General features: G+C 40.0%; 1 long non-coding RNA gene across 2 annotated transcripts; it reads left to right on the top strand.

Annotated features, from left to right (window-relative positions):
* The first annotated feature begins 258 nt into the window (after positions 1–258).
* LOC111745203 lies at positions 259–6,091 on the top strand. 2 transcript variants are annotated; one of them, XR_002782547.1, is made up of 3 exons: positions 259–471; positions 3,097–3,261; positions 5,485–6,091. It is a non-coding gene; the product is annotated as an uncharacterized LOC111745203 (long non-coding RNA). The 2 variants fall into 2 exon arrangements; XR_002782546.1 differs by having other exon boundaries at positions 3,094–3,261.
* The last annotated feature ends 4,899 nt before the right edge of the window (positions 6,092–10,990 follow it).

The raw sequence follows: 10,990 nt of genomic DNA, 5'->3' as shown, positions 1-10,990 counted from the left end.
TGCAGGATCTCTCAGAAAAAGGCAAATAACTCATCCCCCAACCTGCTCAGTCACCCTTTCCATGCAAGTCTAGAGCTAGGCAGAGAGAACCTGAAGCCACATTGAGCAATCTGAGATTAAATCACTGTTCACCGAGTTTGAACAAGGACGACAGCATGGCTATTAGCTAATCCTGCAAACTGCTGTTTCGAAAGCAATGTTCACTGGCGAATCATTGAAATAAAAACATAACCAACTCACATATCACCTAACAGGAAACAAAGAGAGAGGAACAACCCCAATAACTTGTTTAGGGCTTCTAATCCCCCAAGCCAGCCTGCAAGCCTGAGCCTGAAGCCTCAGCTCTGCCCAACTCCACCTTATTTGGCTTTGTCTCCAGAACATCTTTAGGGAGGGGCTGGTCTTATGCAAGTCTGATAACACTTTTCATTGCCTTCTGGCTTCTTGATCCTAGGAGCAAGCCACATGCAGGTGAGTGAAAAAGCAAGTTTATAAAGAGGTAGTTGAGTAATGTAGGTATAAAAGTTTTCATTTTTTTTCCCAACCAAGTAATAAAATTTGCCTTGGAACTGAGCCTGGTTCATAGAGGGGATGTTAAAACCCCACTCAATCTCACTTGTAGAGAAAAAAACTAACAAATCCTCTGGTCGTTTCTAAGGACTCAGGATTACATAGCCTGACCTGAAAAATTCCAAATAGTTTTTTTTTTCTAATTCTAGAAGAATTCTTCATTTGACCTTCAAATGAAGCTGCTAATAATGAGGAACTTGGAAGTTAAATTGCAACTGTATGATCTCTACTCAGGAGTCTTTCTAAAATTCAAATAAGATTATGTAACTCTCTTGCTTAAGATACTTTAATGATTTTCCCTTTGCTTCAAGATAAAAATTTATAGTTACTAAAATTTTATAATTTGGAAATTCTTTCTATCCCTCTACCTTCACCTTTCTAGGCTGGCTGAACTACTTTCAACTTCCCCCTGTTTTTGCTCTCATCCTAACCTTGGTCTCTCTAACCGTAAGCTCTTCTCCCTCTATAGCCCCCTCTGCCTGGCCAACGGTCCCTGGTGCCAAAAAGGTTGGAGACTACTACACTAGACAATAAGCTCCTTGAGGGTTATTTTACATTATATTCCCAGAGCCTGGAAACTAGTAGACTCTTGGTAGCTAAAAGTTTAATCAGATTGAATTTGGAAAGAAACTAACACTGATGAGCAGCTACTGTAACCCACACACAAACTTCATTTCTTTAATACAGTTTTTTTTTCTCCGATTCAAGCTGGTTTTGTCCAGATAATGGCATTGTGACTCACTTGCTTTTTCCTGCCCTAATTCTCTGTACGCCTGCTCCTTTAATCATTAAGCCTTAGGACATAAGATTATCCGAGCCTCAAGTCTATAATCATGAGGACAATAGGTTTCTGTTGGACTTTAGACTAAGGATAACATCTCGGCTTTAGATGTGTTTCAGCCCCAGGCCCACAGAGGCAGAACTGCAATCCCACTGGCCTCGGGACCTGGCCACTGGGTTAAGAGGGGACGGCAACTTGGCTGATTCCAGAACTGGACACAATGATCAATTACCTCCTCCTCCAGCAATCATTCAATCAGTAGCACCTATGATCCCAGCTCTCATAGTTTTCCTGACTACTGATTTTTTTCCTATATAATCTGTACTCCCAAGACACCTGGAGAGCCAGGCCTTGGAGTGATAGTGTGCCTGTGTCTCCTGGACTTGCAACTCTAACAAACCTTACTTTCTTTGCTGCAAAGCGTGCACATATCTCTTCTTTCGCTTAGACGCTGTTTCCTCTCCACAACACTGACAGTGCTAGGCACGTAGGTAACTTAGATACAACTCTCTTTTTATCCTCAAACAGCTCTCAAATGTAAGGATCATTAACTCCATTTTGGGGATGAGGATACTGAGACTCAAGAGTTCAGTCACTTTAGCAAGGTACCCCAAACGGTAGGAGTACGGAGTCGTCAGTGGGTACAATGCTCTCTTCCGCAGCAGAGTGGTGCTGCCCGCTGACTGCCTGCAGAGGTGGCTGGGGACATTGAAGCCACAGGGACCCTAACTTGAGATCCCTCCCTGGTGCTGGCAGGTGTCAGTGAGCAGGCCCCATCCACCCGGCTCACCCCTCGCCCTGCCCTCGTGGAGGCAGCAGCTCGGCCATGGACATTCAGGAGCCACAGAGCATTCCCCAGTGGAAATATGGTGGGGAACAGACCACATCAGGTGGTCTAAGGGGCGTGGCAAATGAGAATGTGGGAGAGATGTTCCCGAAAGGAGTCACCTACAAATCTGAGACCCACTGTTTCCCCCCAGCCAAACACTGGCACATACACTGGCGGGTGGAAGCGAGGCCGTGGTGCTGAAAGCTCCTCAAATTCACCTCTAGCTTAAGTCTGAGGGTGGTTCTAAATCCCAACCGTCACAAGTTCGTTTTTTCCACACTATTCCAACTCCGCCAGGCTGTAAACAATGACTTTGCCTTAGAAGTTGAAGTTAAATAGGAAGAGCTTGGAAGAGCCTTTTGAATTGAATTGCCAAGTCTGAGCTTTTGAAGCTCCTCAGAAGTTTACTTGAATTGCAGCCTGAACTGCATCTTTTCCAAAGGGCTGGACTCAGTTCAGGAATCTGGTGCTTCCTTGGAGAATGTTTTCCTCTGCCTGAACTGGAAGCTGCTCTCCATGCTCTACCCCTCTTCGTTCCTTCCCATCAGTTGATGCTGACTTTGTCTGGGTCAGGCAGAGACCACCCTGTGTGGAGCAAGCCTACGCTGTCCCAGCAAGCCCACTGTGTGACAGTGGCTAGGGACACACACACACTCTGCCTTCTGATCGCAACTTGAGATCTCACCAGGGCATTCAATGGGGCACTTTGGAACCCAAGGTGTTGGCTCCATATCTGCTCTGCGTTTGCCTTCTGGGGCACCTTCTATTAGGTTTGAGGCTCTTCTCTGTGCCCTAAGACACCCTGTACATTTCTACCTGGGACAGAGAACGCACATTTTTAACTTAGGTATCTACTGATCTGTCTCTCCTGCTGCACTGTGAACTCAGAGACATCCTATTGTTCCTGTATCAGCAGTCCCTGCCACTTGGAAGCAAGGCTGTGGAGTGAATAAGCTCCTAGCAGTAAGGAAGGAAAGCTTACCAAGCAGGAGAACTGCCCCTCGGCCTGTGGAGGACTGCGGAGAATAGATCAGAAAGGGAGATTCATCCAGAAAAAGTATGAGGCACCGGAAACAAGCAGGTAACACTTTCTTAATTTAATTTTATTTTTTTATACATTGAAGTTATGCAGCTAGATTTTCAGGCAAATAATTGCAAATTACTGAATTTTGCATCTACCATTCTTTCCTCTCCACCTCTAACCCACAAATATGTGTGTGTATATATATATTACTCTGGGAATTCTGGAACTATTAAATTATTTATATTTACTTAAGAGATTATTATCTTTATCAACCTCCTTCTCTACATATTTCTCTGCAGAATTAATATTAGGTAGTATAGTTTGAAAGGTCATAGAGGCCTGAGTATGATTTTTCATTTTTCAAAGGAAGGAATTCCTTATCTCTGACATTCATTCAGGTATAGATGCTTTTTGAATTTTAAATTATTTGAATAAGTGTTGCCTTTATTTAACAATGTTTATTTAACAATGCTGTCTGTCATTTCTCAAAACATTTTTGACATGTTTTAGGCCATAAAAAAAGACTTTAAAAAAAAAAAGAAAAGAAAAAGCAGACTTGTTTCTTTATAGTAACACCTCAAATACTCCAGAATTCTGAAGGCAAGATGAGCAGGCATGCCAAATGCAGCCTTTGAGTTCTCACTGCCCTCCAAATTTCTTAAATTCGTAATTAGTGGTTTTTCAACACAAACAGACTAAAATATCTCAGTTTTTTGAAACAAAAAGGAACACAATTTATTGACCTTACTTAACCAGAGGAAACACATGGTGTCATTTAACACTAACTCCAGATTTGGATCAAATTTTTAGAGTGAGCAATGTCTCTGATCGAAACAAGTACCTCTTGCCAGAAAGGAGTCATGCAAAGCTTGGTTGTTCAACTGAAAACACAGCAGGCCAAAGTTTGAAATTATATTCCTTGCGTTTCTACAGGTTATTAAAATATTTGGCTGAATGATTGAATAGACTTAACTGAAAGTCACAATATTTTCAGATACAACATTTAGAATTGAACTAATTGTGTTCATTTGTTTTTCAAATGGATAGTGCAGACCCCCTCAGAGGTTCCCATGACAGTGGGCTATGGGCTTTGCAAAATTATAGACTAAGTGGGACACAATTACTGGGAACATCGATTTTGCTGAATGGCATTAGCCTAAAATATTTTATATTAAAAAACCACATTATGAATAGAATGCAACATTTGTATACATTTTTAAAATAAAACAAGAAATCTTGAAATTTTTATTTGCAGTGCCAGCATCATCTCTCCAATTGCTTGAGGATATGTTTCTCACTTTCCTTTTCCTTGAGATGTTTGAGAGAAGTTTGAGACACTCTAAACTAATACTGTTGATCTCAGTCAGAGCTCACTAAGTAACCTTAAGGAAAGCTAGCTAACCTTGACCTTGGCTATGTTCTTTATCATTCCAGTTCTCTCTCTCTCTCCCCCACTCCCTCCTTCCTTCCCTCCCTCCCTCCTTCCCTCCTTTTCTTCCTCTTTTTCTGTCTCCTACATATGCTAACAACCAAAGGAGCTTATTATACTACCTATTAAAGGGTGCCTTCTTTCTTAGGCTGCACTTGAGGACTGAAAGAAGAGGCCAAACTTTTATGAACTCTTTTTCTTTTTTAAAAATTTTCTCTAAATTCCTAAGTATTATGATTGAGGCTCATGGCTTCAGACCATTCTGGTTATCTCTTGCTGGGTATCCCTTTCCTGAGAGTCCCAGTTCCCACACATTCACACCATTTTCTCTCATTCGGCATCCTTACCTCTGAATCAGATCTGTTTACATAACTACATCTTCTGTGGTACCTGTGGTTACTCCTTACAGTTTCCTTCCATGAAAGTCCAGCTTCTTCTCCACAAGAAGTGAAAGTATGAGCTACTTTCTGCTAAAATCTTATCTGTCATTGCTGCATTTCCCAAGTTGTCTAGAGGTAAACATAGTTTATGATGCCACTTATTTAATTTTTGAGCCCTGTGTCTTTTAAATTCTTTGTTATTTCAACTTATCCTCCAATTTTTGCACAAAGCTTAATAAAATCTTTAAGAGAAACTTTCTATAACCAAAAAACAGGGTCATACTCTAAAAATACTTGGAATACAAATAAAGATGATAGACAAATGATGGATAATTTTAAAGATACTGTTAAAAACCTAACAACGTCTCCCATTTCCCAAACATGAGACAGAATAAGGCATGAAGGAAATGACTAGCCCGCTGAGAGAGAAAAGAGAGACACGTACTTAACAGACTTCTCATTATAATCCAGGCAATCAAAAGGCAGAGTCAAAGGAGAGAACAGAATTGGATGAAGAGATGCATCTTTGGACAGATTTATGGTCTCCTCGTCCACCGAAGGCGTTATTTATGAGAAGCATGCAGTTAGGCCAGTGGAGAGTTTGAGAACGCATGAAGATGGACTTGACTCTAAACCTCATCATTAACTACAGCACAAATCACGTTCCCCATCCAAGTACACAGGAACTTAATGCTGGGTCTCAAGAGGTGTGCAATTAAGTCATAGCAGCACTGGGCAGAAGTTTTAAATTAAACAGATGTGATGTATATTAATGGCCTAATGTGACATCAAAGGAGCAGTTTGGGATTATTTTCTTTCTTTCTCCAAATGGGCTTTGATCTGGCTCTCTCTCTCACATTGCCAGGATTAGTGTGATGTCTAGAGGCGCAGTGTTAGAAGTGGACTGCCACTTAAGGACTCACTGTGTGGCTGCGGCTGCCACTCACCGAATCCAATTTCCTGAGCAGGGTTGGAGCCATCACCAGTTCTACCTAAAACAAAGCAAAAAAAAACCTCAAGGAGGCTTAGCATATTGTACCAACAAATATTGCGAATAAAATTTTCTTTAGAGAGTCTGCTCCTATTATTTATTTTATTTTACGACTATTATTTTCAAATATTTTAACATAAGAAATAAGAAAGTAGAATTAATCTCTATGAAATCTAATGTCTGAAAATAAAATAGGTTCAGTATATTGGTAAAGTATAAAGACAAAACAAAATATAATAATTTGATTTTAAAAATTTGTTCTCTTATTCAGTGCAAATAAGGAAAGATAAGCAAAAATACATTCTAGGCCAGTAAATAAATGAAGACCTTGAATGCTCTTTTTTAATGCTGAGGAGTTTGAAAGAGAAATTTCTTCTTTTTGTAAATGTCGATTGATCTTACAAGTCAAACTGGACATTTGTTATTCTTTTTGGCTTCCCAGCATCCAAATATCACTTCCTATATTGGCAGAAACCCCACCTCCGCTATAGAAGCTAAAAATGCTGGATGTTTGCTTTTCCAGTCGATGGTGCATCTAGAGTGGAGGCATGTGACCAAGGTCTTCTCCATTAGAAGCCCCTCTCCAGGACTCTGAATTGGAAGCAAATGATACAAAAAAGTAGAGACCATACTGATTCTATTCTGGCACTCATGGCCACATTGGTGGCTCCCAGAGGTAGCAGGGACAGATGTTTCATGTCTTTGTCCAAGACTGATGTTAGTGGTGCAAATGGAAGTGTGTGTGTACCCAGCATGCGTTTGGGCATGGCTTCTAGCTCATTTGCGACCTCTGAATCTGATTCTTTGGCTCCTGCAGAGTCAATGACCTCTCTCTCTCTCTCGCTCTCTCTCTCCCCTCCCCCGCAGTCTCTCTCTCTAATTCTCTAATGAATTTGTTTTCTGCTTCAAATAGCTTGAGTTTATTTCTGTTGCTTATAACAAGCAAGAACCTTGATTCATATAGAAACCAGTGACAGGAGCAACTGCAGGCAATAACATCTCAGGAAATAATCTCAGGAATTCATCATTCGGACTCTTTGTAGTGACAGCAATAAAAACCCATCTAGTATTAAAGGACAGGACTCAGGGTGCCCATGCTACACAGTGGCAAAGCTGTTAACAAGAAGAGCATATGAAGTGCCCATTAAAGGCAAGACTTTGAAGAAACAAGTGGCGACTGGCACAGAACAATAGGAAAGCCACGAGGAACTGAAGAACCGTAGGTGTGGGTAGTCACTACTGGAGAGCTTAAAGAAAGAAAATTTCCAGCTCAGAGTCCTAAATTGTTGTCTAAAGACCAGCTAAAAACAAAAGACTTTCTATGATCAGTACTTAAAGGAAAACTTGCCTCTTGCAGCTACTGAACTTAAGGTAAGTAAAACCAAACTCCAAGTCGAATTGTATTGATTGCCAAATAATCTTAGTTGAATTCACAGATTCCCCAATTCTAAAAAGCGTAAGTTAAAACTGTCTGGGAAAGAATGTTGCCTGGAGAATTGAAACAGATCATTCCTGGAATCTCCCATAACATGAGCCTCCCTGGCTAGAGGAAGTGGCCATACTTCCTTTCTTATGAATCTATCTTTCCTTACTTGAAGCTCCTACAACAATTTAGCCTGCTTCAAAGAGTAAGCCAGTTCTTCACTTGCCCAATCTCCTTCATTGTTTGCCAAATTATAACTAGAATCAGAGCCCAGCATGCCCTGAGTGGCCAATTACAAAGTCAAAGTGAAGGGAGATTATTTTGTTAATTTATATTACGGGGGAAAAAAAAATACCTAAATAATACCTAAATGGTATTCTGGTGGTGCTAGATCAAGTAGGAAAGATGAAAATTTAGTTTGGACTGAAATTATCAATGTGGGCCACGTTACCAGAGATTCTGAAATCACTGGGCTAGATCAAGCAGCTGGTAGTAATTCTAATTGTATGCTCCATTTCTGTATTAAAAGTTAGCTGACTGAGGCCCTGTGTGGTAAACTGTTGCCCAGACCTGCTACAACAAAGCTTCAAGTAGGCCTGATGATGCAGAAAGCCATAAAAGCCGTGATAACAAGATTATGTATCTGCAGTTGGCTAATTCCTTTTATGGAAATAGGTGGACTCCTGAACAATGACCAGGACTAATACTTCTTTCAGCCTAAAGTCAAATGAAAGACAGCCAGCCATGTTTCTAAATGCTATTGACCTGATGAATTCATTACTCTGTGAGAACATTGAGGCCACCAAACTTAGGGTGCACCTCTGTGATTAACAGTGAAGATCCTGAGTTGTTTGCCTACTCATATCATCATGTATTATCCTTAGTCAACTGTGTATATTTTGAAGCAACTATAAAACTGAGTGAAGTCTTAGCCAAATTTGAGTTGTCGTTCTCACCAGTGTACAAACGTGACTCACCTTTGTGGTCTGCTCCTAGCTTACCCATGCTAATTGAAGTTGAGATGCTAGAAATTCCTTGGTATAATGTGAAGAGAACATTCAAAGACTTAGGGAGATAGGAATGTTGGAGTAAATTTGTAATGGTGAACTGTTTACTCATCTCCTAACTATGTCTCTTGAATGGCCGGCTAAAAGACACTCTGTTCAACAAGTGTCTTGAGAAACCACTAAGATCTTGAGAAATACCAGAAAGGGGAGCACCAGCATCTTTGAAAATTGCTATAGTGGCTCTCAGGAAATACCCCAATTGAAAGGAGCACCTTAATTTTTGTGGGGAGAAAAAAAATGTGATCTAGGGGTGGCAGAGGCTAGGTAGAAGCCATTAATTAAAAGATGTAAAGTGGGTGTCATGACAAAAATAGGGTCACGGTCATTTTTAAAATAGTTTGGCCTATAGGACTTGGCAGCAACTGATATATGGGTTCCCTATGGTCAAATTATAGGGCAGCCCATGCAGATCCCACCTGACCTATATATAACAACAAACTAAATGAGATGAAACAAAAATCTCTACATTTGGTGAACAGAGGCCTGACCTTAAATCACTCTTTTGGAGATTTGTAGATTTACAAGTGATAGGATCTGGTGAGCTGGAAATGGCAGATGACCTAGATGCCTTAGTAAGACATTTGCATCCTAGAAGGGTAGATAAATTCCACAAAAACCCAGGGGCCTGACACTGTATGATGTTTTTAAGGTTCTAGAGGTCTGATTTTCTCCTAAGTAAAGGTGAAAATGATTGATAAATATGACTATAAAAATATTCACATGTCAACATAATAACTTAAGCAAAGTCAGAAGACTAGAGAAACTGGGAAATTTTCTGCAATTTGTATCCCAGACAGAGGGCTAATCTCTCATAAAGAAGTCCTTTGTATTCATGAGAAAAAAATCTAAGAACTCAACAATAAAATGGGAAAATGACCTGAATGGACAATTCAGAGTAAAAGAAATACAAATCAGCTACAAATATGTGAAAGATATTCAGCTTGACTCATAATTAGTGACACACAAATTAAAACTGGAGATACCATTTTTTGCCAAATTGGCAAAATGCCAAAAGTAAGACATTACACCCTACTGGTAAGGTTGTGGGAAAACTGACATTCTCATAAATTACTGGCAGGCACTCTCCATAAAAATTGAAACAATCTCTATGCTCTAAAAATTGTCTATATTAATCAAATTACAAATGTATGTACTCTTTAATTCAGCATTCCCACTTCTAGGAGTCTATCCTATAGATAGACTTGCACATGTACAAAATGATGCGTGTTCCAGGTGTTTTAGTGCAGAATTATTTGAAATGGCAAAAGATTGAAAATAATACATGTTTACCAATAGAGAGCTGTTACATAAACTATGGTATATCCACACAACACAATACTGTGCAGTTGTAAAAAGAGATGTGGGCTTTATGTATTGACATAGAAAATATGTAGGATACATGAAGTGAAAAAGTAAGGTACAGAAGAGTGTGCATAATGTGCTACTGTTTGTGCAAAAAAGCGGGGGGCAGAGAATAATAGTTGTTGCTGTTGCTTTTAGGCCCTCTCAGATGACAGAGCAAGGAAATAGATGTGTGTATACTAACCCATGTGTGTATGTATATCCATAAACGTTTTAATATGTAATCAATTGTGTCTACATTAAACTAAACACGAGTTCATACTGACGTCTCCAATTTAAATTCATTACCACATGGATCATTTTAGCCTCCTCCCTTGCTTATCTGTAAGCCTTCACTGCAATAGTATGAAATCCAGCTCTTATCCTCTAACATTCATTTAGTTAATTGTTTCATTCCAGTATGCATTTATAGCAGTATCAGAATTGTTATTCCATACCTTTGTGGGAAACAACTTCGTCACTTAGACTACAGCAGCGGTCCGCATCCTTTTCAGCACCAGGAACTGGTGCTCCTATGAGAATCTAATGCCTAGTGATCTGAGGTGGAGCTGAGGCGGTGATGCTAGCGCTGGGGAGTGGCTGCAAATCCAGATGAAGCTTTGCTCACTTGCCTGCCGCTCACCTCCTGGTGTGTGGCCTTGGTTCCTAACAGGCCACAGGTTGGTACCAGTCTGCAGCCCTGGGTTTGGGGACCCCTGGACTACAGGGTTTATGTACAGTTCCTTTTTCCTTTAGTCTTACAGACTCCATTCATTTCCAAGGTTATGTAGGTTACCAATTCTTTGCCCACACCCTTCAGTAAGGTCGTTTTATATACTCGTAGTACATTTAGATTCTTTTGTCATACTCTGTATTCTATCCTGGGATTGCCTTACCTCCTGAATAATTTTTTAAAAATTTGCATATATTAAGGATAACTCTGTGTTGTAAAGTTAGTTATAATGGGTTTTGACAAATGCAGTGTCATGTATTCATCATTACACTATCACACAGAATTCATCACCTTAAAATATCCAAAGGTAACATTTTTTATTTTTTTTTATTTTTTATTTTTTTAGGTGAGGCAACCCTTGGTTGAACTCACAGATTGCAAGGACCTTGTCAGCTTACAATCCCTTGTTTTTTTATTTTTTA

Source organism: Pteropus vampyrus, unplaced genomic scaffold (genome assembly GCF_000151845.1).
Source record: "Pteropus vampyrus isolate Shadow unplaced genomic scaffold, Pvam_2.0 Scaffold148, whole genome shotgun sequence".
Taxonomy (NCBI): Eukaryota; Metazoa; Chordata; class Mammalia; order Chiroptera; family Pteropodidae; genus Pteropus; species Pteropus vampyrus.
The sequence above is the reverse complement of the archived record's forward strand: the minus strand, read 5'-3'. Positions and strand labels throughout refer to the sequence as shown.